The 21,059-nt window shown below is 44.0% G+C and overlaps 1 pseudogene; it reads right to left on the reverse strand.

Moving 5' to 3' along the window:
* Positions 1-20,497: 20,497 nt before the first annotated feature.
* On the reverse strand, positions 20,498-20,617 carry LOC136646642 (5S ribosomal RNA; annotated as a pseudogene).
* Between the last annotated feature and the right edge of the window lie 442 nt (positions 20,618-21,059).

A 21,059-nucleotide genomic window follows, 5' to 3' on the forward strand; every position in this document is an offset into this window, starting at 1 on the left:
CGTTGGGGCCCAGGAAGCAGCATGCTTCCCCTCTGCCTCTGAAAGGCATAGGAGGGGCTCTCAGGAGCGCTATTGAGTGGCAGCAAGAAGCTTGGCGTTGGACTGGGCCGCCCCCTCCCCTCCTATAGGTGCCTACAGCATCAGAGAGGAGACAGGCACCCTAGAGCATCAGCATGATGGGAATCACGACTCCCGTCATGCTGCTTCTCCAGGGTTTCCTCCCCCCTCCTCCTGAGGAGAGTCACAACTCCCATCATGCTGGCTCCCTAGTGCACCCCTTTCCTCTCTTATAAAGAAGGAGGGGAGAGGGAGCAGCCCAGTCTGGTGCTGAGACGCTGGAGAGGCAGTTATCGCTGCCTTTGCACAGCACACCTGGGCGCTCCTCCTCCTGCGGGGGGTGTGTGTGAGGCGAGGAGGTACCCCTGGAAGGTTGGCACCTGGGGATTTTGCCCCTTTTGCTCCCCTCCAGGTACGCCATTACGCCCGGTGCCCCTTTTGCTCCCCTCCAGGTACGCCATTACAGACACCCTCTTTCCCAAACATGTGCACAGTTTCCATCTTGGTTTCATAGCCAGGCAGGCCTCCCTGCTCTGTGAAAAGGGATGAGTTTTTGCTGGTTTCCAAGGAAAGGCCCCTCTGTGGTTGATTAAATCTGGGTGCTCCAGATCTGGCACAATACCCTGCTACAGGTATTGTCTAGCACCATCTCCCCTAGATGGGCCATCAAGCTCTTATTGTGTCCACCTGAAAAAACTCAATGAAGGCCAGGAAGCTCAGAAAGAAGCTCCCCAAACTCTTTTGTCCTGCAAAAAATTCCTTTGTTTCCTTTGTAAAAAAGTTCTGTAACTTCCCTGCTCTGGAAGCAGATTTGGGGAGAGTTTGTTCACTTCAGAAGCAAGCAGCTGAGGGCCAGCTCTCTCTCTCTCTCTCTCTCTCTCTCTCTCTCTGCTAAGCACCTGGGAACTTTGCAGCCGTGTCTTGCTGCTCAGGAAGGACTTTGTATTCAAGGACTTTTGTGTCCCATAAACAGCAGACTAGGATAGGTGATCTTCCCCCACTTCCCTCCCCCCCCTCATAAAAGAGTCACAGTGCAATCCTCTCTTGTGCTGGAACAGGCAGGCCAGGAGGCCTGTGCTGTATCCAGTGCGAGATAGGGCCCCAAAGTGGTTTGGCCGGAGGTAAGGGAAAACCCTTCCCCCTTATCCCCAGGTAAGCCACTGCAACTCCAGTGGGTCTCCTTGGGCTTGCGCAGGGTTCCCTGTCAGAGTTGGCGCGGCGCTGGATTCAGCCTCCACAGGCTGGTGTGCATCCCTGCACTGGCCCAGCTGACTCTTGAGGAGGCGCAAATGTGCTTTACGGCACGTTTGCGACCTCCTGGGCCGGCAGCAGCCCTAGGGCAAGCTAGGATTGCGCCCTTAGTCATTTTTCCAACTAACTCCTGCTGTCAAAGCACAGCTATTTGCAACTATTTCTCTCCTCTGTAACTGACCTGAAATTATATGTGCCTTTTGCTTGTTATATTTCTTTCATAAACTCTATCTTCTTTGAAAAGCTCTGTCTTGTGGTTTCTGTTAGGCTAATTCTGAGGCACTTTGACATTGTTTGCACCCCTCATCCATGTCAACGGTCCCAGAACTTTGTCAAACTGCTAGATCTGACCTCTCGCTTGCTAATTTCCCAATTTCAGTTATTTATGTGTGCACATTACGCATATAAGATACATATGTACATGTGAAGAAGCAGTGTTGGCAACACCATGCAGCTATTTCATGGGAAAATACATCCATGAGTCATTTCCATGAGTTTTTAACTCACGTGGTATTTGTAAGCACACGTTCACTGCAGTCTAGGGCAAAAGTTGTGCTAATCTCTCCTCCAACACCTCCATTCAGCCTTTGGCAGCACTTGCCAGTCAAAAGGGGTGGGAGCTCCCCCCTGAGAGTTTGCCCCATCTTGTCATTTGCCTTGAATAAATGTCTTCATGTTGTCAGTGACAGCAGGATTCATGGGCTTTTTGTCTTCCGTACCAGAATGCATAGGGTTTACCCTCTCATGTGAGAGCAAGCCTTGGGACTGTGTGGTGACCTTGATTCAATGCCCAATGCTATTTTGATGCTTTGAAATAGACATTGGGAGATGTCCCCTATCTTATTTGGTTGTTCTTTAGAAGTCATTGGACCTAATCCTATCCAATTCTCCAGTGCTGATGCAGCCACAATGCAGCCTCGAAGTAGGAAACAAATGTTCTCTTACCTTGAGGAGGCCTCTGACAGTACTCCCCCACTTCTGGATGCAGCACATGCCCCTTTGGCATGGCTGCATCAGCACTGGAAGGTTGGATAGGATTTGGCCCATATAGAGCATCTCTAGAGCATCTATCTCCATAGGATGTTCAGGGACAGGAAAATAATGTCTCCCATCTCCTAAAAGCAGGAGAAGCAGAAATATAACTTACTTTTTTGCTGTTCCTTGGTAATATGAAAAAAAAAAAACATTTTTAAAATAAAACTGTGTCTGTTCACAATATTCACAGATCCCCATAGGTGCTCACCACAATATTTATGGAAAATCAGGTATCCCTCATTAGGAGGCTATTGCAGTTAAAGTTTTTTTTTTAACCCTTATTTTAGATATACATGGACATCACATGATGTGCCAGACAGTTGTTTGTTTGGGGGAAAAATATGTGCACATTTCCTCATAGCAGCTGCCTGTGGTTGCTGGCACTAATGCTGCAAAATTTAGTAAGGGGTTTGGCAAGCCCACAAGCTATTTCACTTACTTAACAAGTGAATAATGTACTATTTTTCCCCCTATGGAAAAACATGTTTTCTTTCACTGTTGGCTTGATAACAGCATATATTGCTCACTCCCAGGAACGTGGCTGTGACCTTATGAATAACCCTTAACAAATGGGCAGCTGACAGCATGCTCAAGATAGGGGGATTCACAAAACAGGACTACTTCATGCACTTTAGAAACACACTCCAAAAGTCACAGATGAAAGCACTAATGACATTCTGGATTGCTTTGGTGGCTCTTATTCAATAGCACTCCCATATACAGATGAAGCTCCCCAATGTTGCAGAAAGTCGCTAAACAAAATAGGAATGTTGGTATCTGGAAATTTTTGTATTCCTGTGGGCATCATGTTCTCATACATCCTCTTCCAGGGGAGGGAGAAAGTCTATGCCAAGGGGAAGGGCAGGCAATGAAGAGCTACCACCCAGATGTTGGTGCTAGGGGCCTGTTGAAGGGTGAACTGAAGACAAAGGAAGGAGAAGGGCAAACAGAAATGATGTTTCTTCACCTGAGAATCTAGTCTTATCTGTGCCACTCAAGTATTATTACGTACTTATGTATTAGTTTAATAATTATATTAATATTTAAATATATATTTTAAATACACACACATATATAAACTCAAGGTAGCTTACATAGGCAGGCTGAACATATATCTATTTTTCAATGAGATTTTTACAAGTGTTAATTACATGAGCAAATCATTGAACTTCCTTTTCTCCAGGTGTTTCCCTTCACAGTGCAGTCATCATCCAGGCTACTGGCTCTTATACTTTCCAAGTTGTATATGGCTTGTTCCCCCACAGGCCCCTTGTAGGCTCCATGGTAATGATCTTTTAAAATCCATGCTCAAACATTCTGCCTTGGTACATGACTGCTTCAGAGAATCAGGTGGTTAGAAGGCTGGACTTGAAGAGACCTATGTTTAAAGCCCTTCAGTGATGAAGCTAACTACATAACCTGAACCTGTTATGATCTTGGAGCTTCAGGGTTGTTATGAGAATAAAATGAGGGAGGAGCCAACCATGTGTGCTGCCGTACCAGCAGCGGAACTTCCCAGCCCTGCGCCCGCGCAGAGGTTTGTGATGGCACCCCCATGGGCTATAACCACCCCCCCCCCACAAAAATCTGCCGCCCCTACTCACCTGATGCTCACAGAACCCAGGACTGTCTCAGGGAAGCCTTTCTGAGGTTCCCCAATACTATAAACCATGTATAAACGGAAGTACAGTTTCCACTCCTGTTGGGAGCCTCAGAGAAGCTTCTGTGGGGTCCTAACACCTCGTCCCTGGGGCTTTTGCCCCTACCCTAATGGTAGGTCTGCAACTGCCATAAACCCTTTGAGTTAGGACTGGTTTAAAAAGGCAATACATACTAATTTCACTTGGTTAGGCAGTTGTGGAGGACTATGCACCTGGTATGGGCCCACAATGGCAAAATCATCACCAGGTCTTTACACCGGAAAGAACAGAATCAAAACTTGACATGAGTTTTCAGGGATCCTACACCTGCTAAAATGACATTTTTCACTCAAGGGTTTCAGTCTGGATATAAGAAACATTAGAACTCTGCACACGTGTGGCTTGCAGATAAAGAAAACCAACACTTGAGACTAAGCAAACATTGGGTAAGTGACAGTTTTGAGAATAGCATCATGCCATCACTTAAGACTGTCGGTGGCCTACTCAGTGCCTGTGTAAATCATGGGATGGCACAAAGCCACTTTTGCATGTATAGCTGGCTCAGACTTCGGCTCCAGAGGTCCTGATAAACTTTAACAGGGAGTCCCACAAACAAAGGCAAGACATGATTAAATCACTCCTGGGATGTGATTAGATCACTAACAGGAGGAAAATTGGTTTGAATGGCCAGGTAACTCAATCTCAAAGCCTCCCCTTCTGAGTAAAATCTCACTTGTTTGCTCTAATAGGAGTCTGAGAGACAGTGTACAAAAGGCAAAGGAGAAGTTGCATTCTGATATATTGTTACATTTATTGCAAAAGTGGAAGCATAGGAAAACTCTGGCCAGTGTCCATAAATGGCTTTGACATTTTATTTTGAATTAGATTGTCCACACCTGTACTTTTCAATTAGTTGTACGAATACCATTATTGGTAATTTACTGTATGGCTAGTGGCACTTAGCTCCATGGCCAGAGTGCCTGCATAAGACTTTTTCACTTGGCCTGATCCTCTTGAAAGTGGAGATGATGGGGGTGGCATCAAGGTGTGACTGTGTAGCATCCTGGTCACAGGCACAGCATAGCAGGCACAGATTGGGAAAAAAGTGGAGGAGGGGGCAGTGTTTCTCAAACCGTGGGTCAGGACTCACTAGGTGGCTCGCAAGCCAATTTCAGGTGAGTTCCCATTCATTTCAATGTGTATTTTATATACTAGATTTGTGTTCCCATGGTATGTGACTGCATTTGAGGAAATATTACTGATCTGTTCTTTTAACAGGTTACTGTGTATATCCCTTTAACAGTGATAGTCCCTGGACACTATCCCAGGTAAGTGTGGATAGGACTGCAGCTTTTGGGATGTTTAGGGAATTATTTATAAACAGATCAGCAACTACTTGGGAGGGTTAGGAGTGTTCTTTATTTTAAACAAATTTTAAAACTTATTGCAAACTTTTAATTAATTGATTTGATTTTGTCGTATGGGGGTTTTCCTGGTGGATAATGCCACTTCTGGCCATGGCATCACTTCTAGGTTAATGACATCACTTCCAGTGGGTCCTGACTGTCATTCAAAAAAGTGGGTCCTGGTACTAGAAGGTTTGAGAATCACTGGGGTATAGAATATAAAAGATATCAGAAACAAGTGGAGAAGCCTTAACTATGGGGGTAGCCATGGGGCAAGTTGCTCACTCTGGTGCACAGCAGCCATAACTGGTGGTGGTATTCATAAAAGTGGTACCTGTACACTGCACATGCAAAAAAAAATGCAAAAAAAAAGTGGATAATGCCACTTCTGGCCATGGCATCACTTCTAGGTTAATGACATCACTTCCAGTGGGTCCTGACTGTCATTCAAAAAAGTGGGTCCTGGTACTAGAAGGTTTGAGAATCACTGGGGTATAGAATATAAAAGATATCAGAAACAAGTGGAGAAGCCTTAACTATGGGGGTAGCCATGGGGCAAGTTGCTCACTCTGGTGCACAGCAGCCATAACTGGTGGTGGTATTCATAAAAGTGGTACCTGTACACTGCACATGCAAAAAAAAAATGCAAAAAAAAAAGTGGATAATGCCACTTCTGGCCATGGCATCACTTCTAGGTTAATGACATCACTTCCAGTGGGTCCTGACTGTCATTCAAAAAAGTGGGTCCTGGTACTAGAAGGTTTGAGAATCACTGGGGTATAGAATATAAAAGATATCAGAAACAAGTGGAGAAGCCTTAACTATGGGGGTAGCCATGGGGCAAGTTGCTCACTCTGGTGCACAGCAGCCATAACTGGTGGTGGTATTCATAAAAGTGGTACCTGTACACTGCACATGCAAAAAAAAATGCAAAAAAAAAAAAGTACAGAAAAAGGTCACCCCCCAGTCTACCCTAAAGACCACATTCTTAAGATGTTTTTTACCTATCCCTAAGATTATAAATATAATAAAGCAATTCACTTGATGCCAGCTAAATACCTGGCTTTCAATGCTGATAATAGCTAGCTAAGTGATCCTATTGTGCATATAAACACTGTTCATTACTGTTAATGTCAGGGGTAGAGCCAATACACAATTGAAGTAAGGCCTTCTCTGTAGTGGTGCCACAGTTATGGAACTCCTTCCCTTGGAATTGAAGCACTTCCCCCTCCTTTGTGGTGTTCTGGCAAGGAGTGAAAACTCTCTTGTTTTGATTAGCCTTTGGATTGTAATTGGGTAGGTTTATGGTAATTATTGTTTTTACTACTGTTTATTTCATTAATGTCATCAATATGAGCACAATTTACTGCTGCTTTTATTGTCTTATTGGTTTACCACTTATTGCTGCCTTTTGCTATTTTGTTGCTGCTCTTTTGGTTCCCATTGCTCACTATATTGCTGCTTTTAATGGTTTATCGGTTACTGTTTTCCATGTGTTTTATATTTTATTATGACTGCATATTTGTATATTTTGTTAGCCACCTTGGGCTGCTGCAGCCCGGGTGCCACTGTAGCCAAGACAAGGTATACATGCACCAAGGAAATAATAAATAGATAAATCTGCACAAATAGGATATTGGCATCCTAATGAGCTGCCTTGTTTGCTTAACTGAACCATGTATCCCAGCTCATCACTCGATTGCAAATTCTTTACGTGCAATAATATGTTTCTTGAATATGCTTGGTCAGGTCTCCCACCTTTGCCCCCTCAGCTACACTCCAGCTGCAGGTTGTCCATGCTGGAAGCAAAGGTTATGAAGGTCTAGCTGACAATTACCAGATTTCTCTGTCTCTGCTTTGAATGCTTGGAATCATCCCTGATCCAACACGAACTGAAAAGCTTCAAAGACTTCAGCAGCTCTCAGTATAATAGTTAAATTTAATCATTTTACATTAGATGCAGTTGCCAAGTTCGCTCCTAAGAGTTAATGCATCTCCAAAATAAAAGCTGCTGAAAGGAGGTTTTACTGTCTGCTGCTGCACTCTGCTGAGACTCTTAAATGAACCAACAGAAATCAGAAATTACTTCAGTCAAAGTTGGCACGTAGAGCTGGGTGCCCTTGAAAGGCAGTAGATTAATTGGCAGCTTTATCAGCCCAGTCAAGAGTCATAACCAGTTTCAGTGATCTTTAGAGTTTGAATGTGTGAAGGAAGAAGGTGTTCTCTCGAGCAATTGCTGGGAGTATGAAAGGGTTTCAGGTCTTAAACATTACTGAGCTGATGAGAGCAACAAGAATAATACTTGACAAGAGCAGAGTTCTGTTACGGGAAGCCTGGAATGGAGCTGCAATGCTGCCACTACTGTTAAATGTTTGTATGGGTACCAGGCAAATGGTGAATGATATCAGTAAAAAGGAGAGCATGGAAGGGGAAAAGATGTGATTCACAAAGCAGAATTGTCAGAGCATGATTTTCATGTCTTTTTCATTTCAACAGCACTTGTATGTCTTGGGGTAAAGAGAACCTAAATCTCCTTTGGAACAAAGAGTACATTGGGGACTTGCAGAAGTGTGCGCGCGCATGCATGTGTACATGGGTACATGCACATGTAGATGTGTTTGGCAGAAACATAGAATCCTAGAGTTGGAAGGGACACACAAGGTCATCTAGTCCAGTCCCCTGCCTCTAGAAGGAAACCCTCATAGAGCATCTCGAGCAGGTGCTGTTGATCCCTGGCTTGGAAATCTCCAGTGAGGGAGAATCTGTTCCACTGAGAAACTGCCCTGACCATCAAGATGCTTATTGACGAAATTACATATTACCAAAGAATAATTGAACTGTCAGTGGTGTTGCTGGGGAAGGGTGCGGCCCACACCGGGTGACACGCACATGGGGGTGATGTGCACTGGGGGAGGGGTAACTTGCTAAAATTGTGGTTTGTAAGGAATAATAACATCATGTTATATACCAGTCAAAGCATAATTTACAGTAGAATGCAATGAGAAATACTGGAGAGAAATATTTCCATTCTATCAAAAGTTATGGCCAAAAAACCAGAAAACAAAAATGTAACTATCTTATGTAACTAAAAAGTACATTTCATTAATTCAAAATGGACCAATGAGGAGACTGAGTGCTCAAAGAGCTAATGAGATGATGCTATTATGGCACATCATAGAACCAAAAAAGTGTTAGTAAGGTGATACCATTGGGGGGAGGGGGGTAATACCACTAGTGTCCAAAATTGCTAAAATTGCAGTTTGTAGGATTAATACCATAATGTTATATATTATTCAATGTGTAAGTTACATTAGAATGCAATGAAACAAACTGCTTTGAAATATCTCTATTCTATCTAAAGGTAAGGTCAAAAAATGCCCACCACCTGGGTTTTTGCCCTGCCAACTGCATGGGAGGAGGTGCATCATGGCAGTGACACACTGGCCTCCCACATTGGGTGATGCAAACCCTAGTGACACCTCTGAGCTGCACAGCCCACTTTGGTCTCAGTGGCCTTTTGTTCACATCTGTGAGTTTAAGTGCAATCACTGGTGTAGTGGCCCCCTAATAGTCAGGATGTGCCTCCTCCAGACTGTTGTACCCGGACGAGGCTTCACAGGTATTTTCTGAATGTTTCTGACAGTCTTATTTGCAAGCTTGATGTCCATGTCTAAAGGACTGCGCATGTGTGTGGGATCCATAGATCTGTGAATGCATGTATGGAGACTTGACCTGGACTTCACTGTTTCTGGCAGGGAATGAAATCACAGCCATATGTGTCCCTGGAAATGCATAGTCAAAAGGTCAGGGAATCCTCCAGAGCAGCTCCTACAGCAGCCAGGGGGACTTTGATTGTGCCAAGAAATGCCTTGCTGCTGGCAAAGAAGCCCTAGGATGTGCATACCTTACTCTTTCAAACCTGGCCTTTGCTTTAAAATCTCTAAACTCAAGTTCTGAAGCTTTGTACTTATCAAAAGCGAACTCCTATCGCATTGTACTATGATATTATGAAATGAGTAGGGTAAACTTGATGTAATTCCTCTGAAGAACAGATAAAAAATTATATCACAGCCCATCGCTGCAAGGAATATTCTACTGTCGTCGCTTCCTTTTGTTCAAAGTGTCATGCCTTTCTTCATTAGCCTGACAAATTTCTGCTCACTCTTTTTCTCCAGCTCCTTCAGTCTCTCAGCACTTGAGGTAATTAACACCTCTGCAAATTAAACTTACACTGCTTGGGACCTGTTCACGTAAAGTACCCCTGAGCACATTGTTTTTTAGATTGTGTTGAGTGCGCACATCTTCTGTGTCACAGAAAAGAGGGTTTTCCCTGACACAACTTAGTTGAAAGGAGTGTAGCAATGTGACTGTGGAGTTTTGCATAGAACTGCATGGTTTAACAATTCTTTTGAACGTTCATGTAGAGAGACAGCAACCTTCTGCCTACATGTGACAATAGTGGGCAGTATATACAGTATACTTTGACTGCTCATTGTCTTGCTTCTCATAATTTGGGGACACCTGTTGAGATATACCTGATGATATTCCTTGTCGTGGGGGTGCAGTCATCAGGATACCAAATCAAAAAATGGTTCCAGGCCTTCCTCATTCAGAATGTGTAGAACTCCCTGGAAGCTCCCTTCCCTGTGGAATTCAGCAAGCTATTTTGCTGATCATCATCAGCTGTCAGTTGAAGACTTGCTTCTGCTGCTCTGTTATAAAGGCTCCTGTATATGGCATGCAGCCCAGTCTTATACTTGAGATCCCCCAGCATATCTCCTCGCATGCACCGATGGCCCTGCTGGTGTAGGAGTCCTGATAGAGGTACCACAGACGCTGATGCTAGCACAACACTAGAAAAAGGCCACACCGACACATTTGGATGCTGTTGCAATTCTGCTGGGGCATAGGCCAATGAGGAGTAGATTAGGGTCTAATGTGGAAGAAGTGGGAGGGATGAGGTGCTGGTGATAAAGTCACAAGCACTGGAAATAGGTGGAAGCAGTGATTGACTCCTTCAGTGTCACATCAGTGATGGATGAAAGGCTGTGTCGGGTTTCCATGAACACTGGAGGTGTTATTGGGAGCGCTGCCCTGGCTTGACATTGCCCTCCTGGGTCCATTTGGACTTGCGCCAGCTAATTGCTGGTGCAGGGTCAAGTAAACTAGAGGTGCCAGAGACATATTCCTGGGTAAGAGAACAAATGTTCCCTTACCCAGAGGAGACCCCTGCATCCCCATGCAGAATGCAGCACATACTGCACTGGTGGAGGAGGGAAAGGAAAGAATTGGGCTGAATGTGTACCCAGAGTGTTTTTGGACATTTTTGAGCAGTAGTTTGCTATGCCACATGGCACACTGTTGTATAATACGGCATTGTGGTCCTCTTCCAAAGAAAAAAAAGATCAGAAATCTGATTGGACATGACTTGTTGCTTTTTGAATTCTGGGTGAGATGCTAACACAGTTACTTTAATGAACAGAATACATGGTGAGTATAAGTAACATTGTAAAGCTATTCAAGCACCTACAGAAGGTTTAGGGCCTACAGAAGGAAGTCCTTAACAATAAGGATACTTGCGGAAAGTACAAAGTAGTATTTACTGAGCCTTTACACACATAGTGAACATTTTATACAACGTAAACATTTTAAGAAAATAAATATCTCATCTGCAATATTGTGAATCATAGCGATTTAATTGTGTCTATTTTTTCAAAGTTTATTACACATAAGGTTGCACCCTATCTTCCTATCTTCCATAATGTACCATCAATATGTCACATAAAAATTAATGCATTACCAGTTGGAACAGATTGAAGCACAACTTAATAACTGGGTACATGCTGAATATATATATATATATTTTTTTAAAGTCATTTGAAGGTGAGAGTCCTAAACAAAATTTGATTTATTAAAGCCTTAAAACATAAATTATTTATAGGGCATAATTTTTAATTAATTTATTCAAATAATTGGAAGTCAGCAGGAGAATTTGTCCAATGCAAGAAGCTTAGTATCTTTCAGAACAGTTGCTAACTTGCTCTTTAATAGATTTCCTCTGAAAGCTGCCATTGAAAAAAAAACACTGTGTACATTTAAAAATAAATAAATAACCCTCACCTTTCTCATTTATATCATGAGACCCACATGGGATCAAAGTAGGTCCGGGTTCCTAGGTTTCCTGCTGCTAGCAGATGTCTAACAATCCTGGTAGCTGGGTTTGTTAATATTGGCCAGGGTAATGAATGTTACCTGGGAACTTCTAGTATCTGTCTAAAGATAATTATTTTGTGGAAACTGATGGATGGCTGATAATCATGGATGCATCCATGGATGCATGGATGAGATGGTGGGTTGAGGTGGTGGGCAGGCCCATTCCAGTTTGCCAAGCTCCCTAGCCCACTACTCAAGCCAACTGTTTCAGCTGGCCTCATTGCTGGACCACACCTGATGTTAGTAAATATTACAGAAACACCCTGACATGCTCATATTCTTTCTCACAAGGAAAGTAACCTGTGAAAATCTTCTACTGAAATGTTCTAAGGGGTGTCAAACATAAGGCCAGGGGGACGGAGGTGACCCCCAGAAGCTCTTTATTTGGCCCTCAGGCTCTCCCAGTACAACCACCAGCTGATCTCAGCTGTTCTGTGCTGAAGTGTCACTGCTGAAAGGGCTTCCCGCATGATAATTGGGCTCTCCCATATCTTGAAAATATGATCAAGATTTGCATATTTTCTCTTCTGTCATTTGCAATCATGAGTTCCTAAGTTTTGAAGGTGTTTATTTTTGGTCATGACCTGCTCAATGACATCACTTCTTCCTTTATGACATCACTTTTGGCCCTCAGCAGGCATCATGAATGCTATTCCTCCCACTGTATGAAATGAGTTTGACACCGCTGTTTTAAGACATGAAAATTATTAACTTGGGGAATACCAGGACAGAATTTCCAGAATAAAACAGGGTATTGAAGCTTCATTAGCCAAGCCTACAAGAATTTGGGCAAGAATTGTGGGCAAGAACAGGTCACTTGGCTGTTCTAGGAACTTCCAGGTTTTTTTTTCCCCATTAGGAGAACGGATGGAGATATGGGAGCAGTCTCCCATTGTCTGTAAAATGGAAATGTCAGATTTGGAGGGCTCCAAATTTGGTAAGAGTGAAGAAAGGAACTCTGTTGAATTCTTTCTCTTTTTTATCTCCTGTGGGGAGGAGAAAGCATCTTGAGGGGGTGTCTCAGTGCACAATCGCATTCAGCAGGCCATCTCCACCCTGTCGCCCTTTGCACTAAATTGCTTTGCATTCTTGCTTTACAAGGATTCTTGCTTTATTATTTATTTTTGTGTATAGCAATCATTTTGTTTTGTGTATCATTTTTGGCACAAATTCATGGTGATTAAAAACCAACCATCATGATAGACAGCATCCTTATTGGGGATTACATATAATGTGCAGTCTGGCCCTGGGGTCTAACAGCTTGCTCCCCTACAGCCCAATACTATCCACGTTTTCCTGGGAGTAAGCCCCGTTGACATTAATGGGACTAACTTCTGAGTAGACACGCCTAGGATTGGGATGCTAGCCTCTGCCAGTTCACTGCTGTACCTGTCCTTTACCAAAGTTTTGCCTTGCTGCACCTGGTTGTAATGTAACTTCCTGGCCAGACCACCTGTTGTGCTGCTGCTTGTTTTACAGTCCCATCTACAGGCTCCCCCCTCTTCTTTGAGTTGGAAAGGATGTGCTCAGTCTTACCATAAGAACATAAGAACAGCCCCACTGGATCAGGCCATAGGCCCATCTAGTCCAGCTTCCTGTATCTCACAGCGGCCCACCAAATGCCCCAGGGAGCACACCAGATAACAAGAGACCTCATCCTGGTGCCCTCCCCTGCATCTGGCATTCTGACATAACCCATTTCTAAAATCAGGAGGTTGCACATACACATCATGGCTTGTACCCCATAATGGATTTTTCCTCCAGAAACTTGTCCAATTCCCTTTTAAAGGCGTCTAGGCTAGACACCATCACCACATCCTGTGGCAAGGAGTTCTACAGACCGACCACACACTGAACAAAGAAATAGTTTCTTTTGTCTGTCCTAACTCTCCCAACACTCAATTTTAGTGGATGTCCCCTGGTTCTGGTATTATGTGAGAGTGTAAAGAGCATCTCCCTGTCCACTCTGTCCATCCCCTGCATAATTTTGTATGTCTCAATCATGCCCCCCCCCCAGGCGTCTCTTTTCTAGGCTGAAGAGGCCCAAATGCCGTAGCCTTTCCTCATAAAGAAGGTGCCCCAAAACCTCTTTGAACTTGCTTCTAGAATTTGCTCCCCTCTTAATTTCTCTATTCCGCTAAAGTATGGGCAAATGGCTCCTTATCTGAGTATTCTGATCAACCCCTCTGAACGTCGTGCAATCTCTTTGGCAAGATTCAATGTGTTTCCATCCAAGGTCACAGAAGGCAGATATAGGCAAATACCATATAAAGAACGCCTCTGCCCTTGTAATTTGGGAAATGTTGAATCAATCATACACATTCTTTTTTATTGTCCTCGGCACACTAGATCCCGCCACACTTACATGACTCCACTTCTCAGCAAAATGAATGGGCTTTCGGATGAGGCAAAACTGAAGTGTCTCCTAAATGACTGCTCACCAGATGTGCTAGAGGGAATTTCTAAATTTTTACTTTTGGTGATTTCCAAGCCTTCTTAATGTAATTTGTCAAAAATGTTGATATTTTATGTTGAACTGTAAATGTTTTATTAGTAATTTAGTATCTTAACTCCATTTTTGATAAACGGGACTAGGACTAATTATGTTTGCTTTTATGATTTCTCTATCTATGCCTAATAAAGGTTTATTCATTCATTCAAGAAGGTGCCCCAGCCCCATAATCATCTTAGTCGCTCTCTTTTGCACCTTTTCCATTTCCCATTTATTGGACAGAATACCTTAGCTTTGCTAGCATTTTTGAGTGGTGAAGTGCTCTTCATAGCAAGCACTTACAGCTCACCTTTCTGCAGCACAAATTCTCTTCTGTTTTTACCATCCTTGCCAGAAAGCCAGATCCCTGCAGGCAGAGTGCACACAAATATTCAAGGTGGTATTTGCAACAGTCCAGAAGAGGATGACTATTTCATGCCTATGCACGTGCCATTAGTTGGTGACAGGCTTTGGTTCAGCAGGAGAGCAAACGTTCAGCCCAGTGAGCACGTGGCATGATTTATGCTAACTTAGGTCAGCTGTCTGCCCTCCAGCTCCAGCTGACTCCAATCATCTGCTTTTTATCTAGCCCATACTTAGGAGAGATACACTTCCCAGCCCATTCATACTTAATTTCCCAGATTAATGATTCACCTACATCTGGGATAGCAGCTATCCAGGAATGAGGGATTTAAGCTCATTAATGAATATGGAGCCATCTCGTTCTATTTACAATCTTGATTACATCCAAGACTTAAAAACAAATCTATAGTGAGCAGTTAAAATGGACCTTTGAGTCAGCTACTAAAGTCCTTGGAGATGGGCATCCCCAAACTGCAAGATTCATTTTCCTTTTTAGTATTTTTTAGATTTAAGCTGTAGCAGATCTTTGCCTTTAGACCCTAGATCTGCACTAATCATGTAATGTGGGCTTGAGGGGGGGGGCACTCCAAATTTAAGAGCAAAAGGTAGAGGTACAGTGGTAGAGGATGTTAAGCCCTCCTCATGCTGCCAGCTGATGGCATATATTTCTATGCAGAAAGTCTAGGGAAGCATGATGTACAAGCAAAGGGAAAGTGGGACAGAAACTTTACTCTTCCCATTTCGTGCCTGTCTCCAGCCCCTCCCAAACTCACTCCCAGTTTTGTAGCCTGACTGAAAAAATATATATTCTCAGTCAATATCAGGCTAGAAAACTGGGAGTGAGTTTGGGAGGGGCTGGAGACAGACATGAAGTGGGAAGAATGAAGGTTCTGCATTACTGCCTCATTTAACCCCTTTGCTTGTATGTCAGCACCATACCCAAGTGCAAAGGAGGAAGAGGGCTGGGCACTGCTGCCCTAAGAACCCTCTGGGCCCGCCAAGCTCCCAGCCCCCCTCCAATCCCCTTTCAGGGGAGAAGACTCTTGTGAAAGCAGCAAGTGCCTGGCTTTGCATGGACCACTGTAGGCAACCTTCAGTCTCGAAAGACTATGGTATCGCGCTCTGAATGGTGGTTCTGGAACAGCATCTAGTGTGGCTGAAAAGGCCGATTCGGGAGTGACAGTCCCTTCCACACCGGGAGCAAGTGCAGTCTGTCCCTAGCTATGGGCCTTCCTTCTTTGCCTCTTTGCCTCAGTCTGTTGGCCAAGTGTCTCTTCAAACTGGGAAAGGCCAAGCTGCACAGCCTGCCTCCAAGCGGGCCGCTCAGAGGTCAGGGTTTCCCACCTGTTGAGGTCCACTCCTAAGGCCTTCAGATCCCTCTTGCAGATGTCCTTGTATTGCAGCTGTGGTCTACCTGTAGGGCACTTTCCTTGCACGAGTTCTCCATAGAGGAGATCCTTGGACCACCACTTTCCTTGCACAAGTCCACCATAGAGGAGATCCATGGACCACTACCTCACGTAAAGTTGCAAGGGGCCAAGAGAGAGGAGAGAGTGGGTGTGGGTGGAAAGGGGAAGAGAGAGTGCGGGAAGAGATCAGGTCCATGAAGAGGGTGGGTTGGCGGCAGCAGAGCCTGTGAAATTCTAACCACCTTCCTGGGCCTGATCCACTTTCATAGGTCAGCTTGGACTTGTGCCAGCAATATCCCTGGTGCAGGTCCTAGTTGATCCACCAGGCTGGCAGGGGCTTACCTCAGGGAAAGGGAAGAAATGTTACCCTGAGGAGGTAAGTCCGACGCAGAAAAGTCCCTTGTGGGATTCAGCGGATGCTGTGTTGCTGCTGCTGCATCACTGTCCAGGGAGTTAGGGTAGGCTTGAGCTGTTAGTAATGTGCCTGTAATTTTTGAAGACACTGATTTTATTAATTATTTTTCAAAACAAATGTGACCATAATGTCTATAATAAATCTCTTTCAGTGACAGACACCTCGTTAGCATATTTCTTAAATTCCTGCTAGTATCACATTGAAGAATTCAACACCACACGTTGCACTTACAGTGGCATGGACAGCATGATGGATGTGCATGAAGAAAGATCTGGTTAGTGCAGTACCAGCAGTCATTTCAAATATTTCAATTTAAAATAACAACACACAATACATGAGCTGAAGAAAGATGCAGAATTGGATTACAGTCTTTCTTGTAATGTGTTGGTGGTTATGCATTGGGTCTTCTGTATGACAGAAGAAAGGAATGGTAGGCATACAACCCAAATGAATAAAATACAAAATGAGGACTTCCCTCATTTTCTATGGCATGATTTTGTTTTTCGTTTTCTTTTCTGTTACACTTCCTCATCTTCCCAGTTTTGCATCGGATTCACATAACAAAAGTGGAAATCTTCACCTTCTCTCTCATGGAACAACCCACACAGTCTTTCATTGGCAAGTTGCTATTATATATTCCATATCTCACTTCCCTCTTTCAGGCATGGAATGTTATTGAAAAAGAGCCTTCACTGCTTTTGCTCCTTGGAATTAGAAGTGAAATAAAACCATACAGGAACCATGTATGTGTCGGAATGTCTTTTTCTAACTTGATTACTGGATCCAAGAGGAGGAGATCCTTGAGAAATCTAACTAGAACTTAAATATCTTCCACCCTGTCATTCAAAGATCTGAACTGGGACCAGTCCATAGCAGGTTCATTTTTTTGAATATTCAGTTCTGGTCATCACATCTTAAAAAGGACATAGTGGAACTAGAAAAGGTGCAGAAGAGAGAAACCAAAATGATTACTGGACTGGGGCACCTCCCTTATGACGAAAGGCTGAAGTATTTGAGGCTCTTCAGTCTAGAAAAGAGACTCCTGAGGGGGAACATGATTGAGACATACAAAATTATGCAGGGGGTGGACAGAGTGGATAAAGGGATGCTCTTTTCCTTCTCACACCAGACCAGAACTTGCGGACATCCACTAAAATTGAGCAGCAGAACAGTTAGAGCAGAAAACTCCAGCACAAGGTACAAGCCATGATGGGTATGTACAGTCTGAGATTAGCTGGTCACTCCTCATGATGGCGGGGCAGGAATATTTTTTCTGTCATCCAAATTAACCGTGGATGGCAGTTTTTCCTCCTGCCCCAGACTGGCAAGGGAGGGAAGGTGTGTTCAGTAGGTTTCATGCATTAAAAATTGGTCACTGTGTTTAATAAAGTGGCACAAGTTAAACCCAAGTGCATAGTCTGGTGTTCTTTGTTGGGCGGTGTGAAGGTAAATAGAATGCCAGATGTAGCGGAATGGCAATGAGATGCAAGTATCTTGTGGTTTTGTGTGCTCCCTGAGGCATCTGGTGGGCCAATGTGAGATACAGGAAGCTGGACTAGGTGGGTCTTTGCGGTGGCGTAGCTGGAGGGGGGCTGTGCACCCAGTCTGGCAGGGAGCCTCAGGGCGGCGGGCAAGTGGCCCCTCCCTTCTGAGCCGTACGGCTCCGTTTAGCTTCCCCCACCAGGAATGGCTCCAAAGGGAGGGGCCTCTTGCCCACCGTGCTGAGGCTCCCTGCCAGGCTGGGTGCTCCGCCTCCCTCCAGCTACGCCACCGGGCCTTTGGCCTGATCCAGTGGGGTTCTTCTTATGTTCTTATTACAATATGCAAGGCCAGATTAATGCTCAGGGAGGAGCAGCTCAGGGTGGAGCTTCTTCTCCAAGCAGGAAAAGAAGTGAAGGTGCTTATGGGAACTACAGTCTGTATGAGGGCCACTGCTATGGAAGTGCAGCACTGGACTCCTGACAAAGCCTCCTCACAGCTCCCAGAATCTCTTCTCCAGTTTGGAGAAGAAGGTAAAATGCCTCCTTTTTTTCTGCTTTTTGCTACTGCTTCAGAACAGTTCCTGGCAAGTCGTTTTCAAAGCATTTCACACCCCCCCCCCCAGTTCAGGGTTCTGGTTTTTAAAACACCCAGATGTCATCCTCATTTCCATCTGAAACAAATTCCCAGGCTACAATTCAGCACACCACTACTTAAGAAAGCAACGAGTCTGCTTCTACGTAAATAGGGTTGCAACTTGCTCGCAACTTGCTCGCAGTCATTCTTTGTTGCTTGTCTCTCTGCTGTGAATTGAACTGCACACTCCCAGTTAGGTGTTTTATGTTGCATGCTATACGTTGAACTTCTGGCTTAACACACCAGGCAGGCACCTTAAAGAAGGATTTGATTAATGGTTCTACTGGTGTGTGGTTTACAGGCACTTACAGCACAATCCTATTCATGTCTACTCAGAAGTAAGCCCCATTGTGTCCAGTGGGGCTTACTCCCGGGAACGTACGTATAGGATTGCAGCCTTACTCTGATAATGTTTACAAAAAGGTCGTGAAGACCAGAACTTAAAAAGTTAAAAAATAAAAATGCATCTCAGGATATTTTACTAAATTTTTAATAAAACAGAGACTGCATAGTTCTTAGGTAACAATTTCTGGAAGGTTATTTTTCAGGATCAGGCCTTGGGTAAAATAGGACAAACCTATAGTCAGGCACCAGCCTAAGTTTAACCCCTGACTTATCCGATGGTCATAGAAATTCCATGATTTTTGGCTCAAAACCTGCCCTCGACTTATTGTGAGATCCCCTTATAGGCAAGTATCTGCGGTAGATTTTGTCAGCAATGATTTTTTGTCATTTAGTTCTTGACTGGAAGCATGGATGGGGAATGTACTGCATTATTATATAATTAATTATTTTTAATTGCTACTGTTTGAACAGTCACCATTCTTATCTTGTATATATTTGAGCTCTGAGTGAAAATATCAGACAACGTTTCTTGCATTTCATAGACTTGTCCTCACCATTTATTTTCCCTTCTTAATATTAGGCCTCTATTCCTTACCTCTCTGGTGGCAGGAAGGGCTCCATCGGGAAAGGAGAGGCCTTGCAGTGAGGCCTTGCAGAGAAGACACCAGTGACATGTTCTGCTGGGGACCAACAGCCCAATCCTGGACTGCCTGGTGTGCAGGGCTGCCGTGGCGTCAAAATGGCTGCCACGACATCCTGAGCATACCAGGTAGCCACCGGAGGAAGGAAAGTAGTCCTGCAATGGGGCTACTTGACTCTGCACTGACTATTTATCCGGCGCAGGGAGTTCTGTGTTGGACTGGGAGGCCCGACACCAGGGTGTGGATCCCACACTGAGCTCTGCAGTTCCAGCCCTCCTGTTCCACTCCCTCCCCTTCCACACCTTTTGTTCGATTCCAAACTATATTCTGAGCTTCCCAGTTCTGAATTATACTTTGTGGCTAGAGATAAAGAAAATTAACTTGTCTCTTATAGTAATGATCATGCGGAAATGTCTTAAGAAACCTTTATAGATAACATGACCTTTCTGCTTATTTTAGCAAAATAGACACTTCATAATGTTGGTACACCTGCAATGTAGAAAACCCTTGATATCATAATAATTAGCTTTCCAACCTGTAGGCACAAAAGGTTATGATCCTTTCTTTTGTGGGAATTGTTACATTGCTCTCATAAACATTTTTTAAATGAGTCTACGGAAGCAAAAAGTACTGGTATTTATAAATATTTGGTAGCTTTCTTATGTGTATCTCTGGAGTCTTTAGTGCCCCCTTTGGCTGTCCACATGCAACATGTACCCACCTGCTTCACCGGTGGCATGGCAGTGCTGAAGGTCATGACAATGTACAGTATGTACAGTGCAGTACCTGCACAGGTACAGCTACACTGAAGGGATCATTGCTGTAGGCCATTAAAAAAGTTTCCTTGATAATAACATGTGCAAGATGGTGCTACAAACACATGCAACCAGGAGCCATGACGCTGTTGTGGTTCTGGAGCTGGACATAGATCTGAAAGATCCAGGTTCAAATCCCCATTCAGCCATGAAGCTTCCTGAGTGAACTTGGGCTAGTCACTATCTCTCACTACCTCAGGGTGGTTGTGAGGACAAAAGGAGGGAAAAACCATGTACCGCATCCTGAGCTTCTTGGAAGATCAGTGGTTGGCAACTGTCAGTCTCGAAAGACTATGGTATAAGCCTACAGCACCTGGTATTCTCATGCGGTCTCCCATCCAAGTGCTAACCAGGTCTGACCCTGCTTAGCTTCCGAGATCAGACGAGATCGGGTATGTGCAAGCAAGGAAGGGCAGTATAAAAATGTGAAAAATAAACAGTCCACTTTAAGATGGTTATCTATCTTGAAGGCATCATTCCTCGGAGAAGCAGGTTGGTCCGTATTGTGTGTAGGTGAGTACTTTAAGGAATGACAAATTTGGGGCAGCTTTCCAAAATTTACTACCTCTTACACCGCAACATCCCCATCAAGGGCTGAGGCAGGAGCATTACCCACTGCGTCATGATAGAGCAGCTCTTCATAAATCTACACTTCACAGACTAGAAGTGTCTTTCACCAAACTTGACAAAGGTCAAAGGCATATTATACTTTTTTAAAAAACAAAAATGATTAAATATGTTTACTGTACTGAGCTGCAAAATGACCTCTGTATGCTGAAAGAATGATCTTGGCCATTAATGCTTTGTAGGCGTGGGTAGGTAGTTGTAGACAATCATAGTGAAGGAAGAGCAATTTGCCCATT

The sequence above is a fragment of the Tiliqua scincoides genome, chromosome 3, assembly GCF_035046505.1.
Source record: "Tiliqua scincoides isolate rTilSci1 chromosome 3, rTilSci1.hap2, whole genome shotgun sequence".
Classification (NCBI taxonomy): domain Eukaryota; kingdom Metazoa; phylum Chordata; class Lepidosauria; order Squamata; family Scincidae; genus Tiliqua; species Tiliqua scincoides.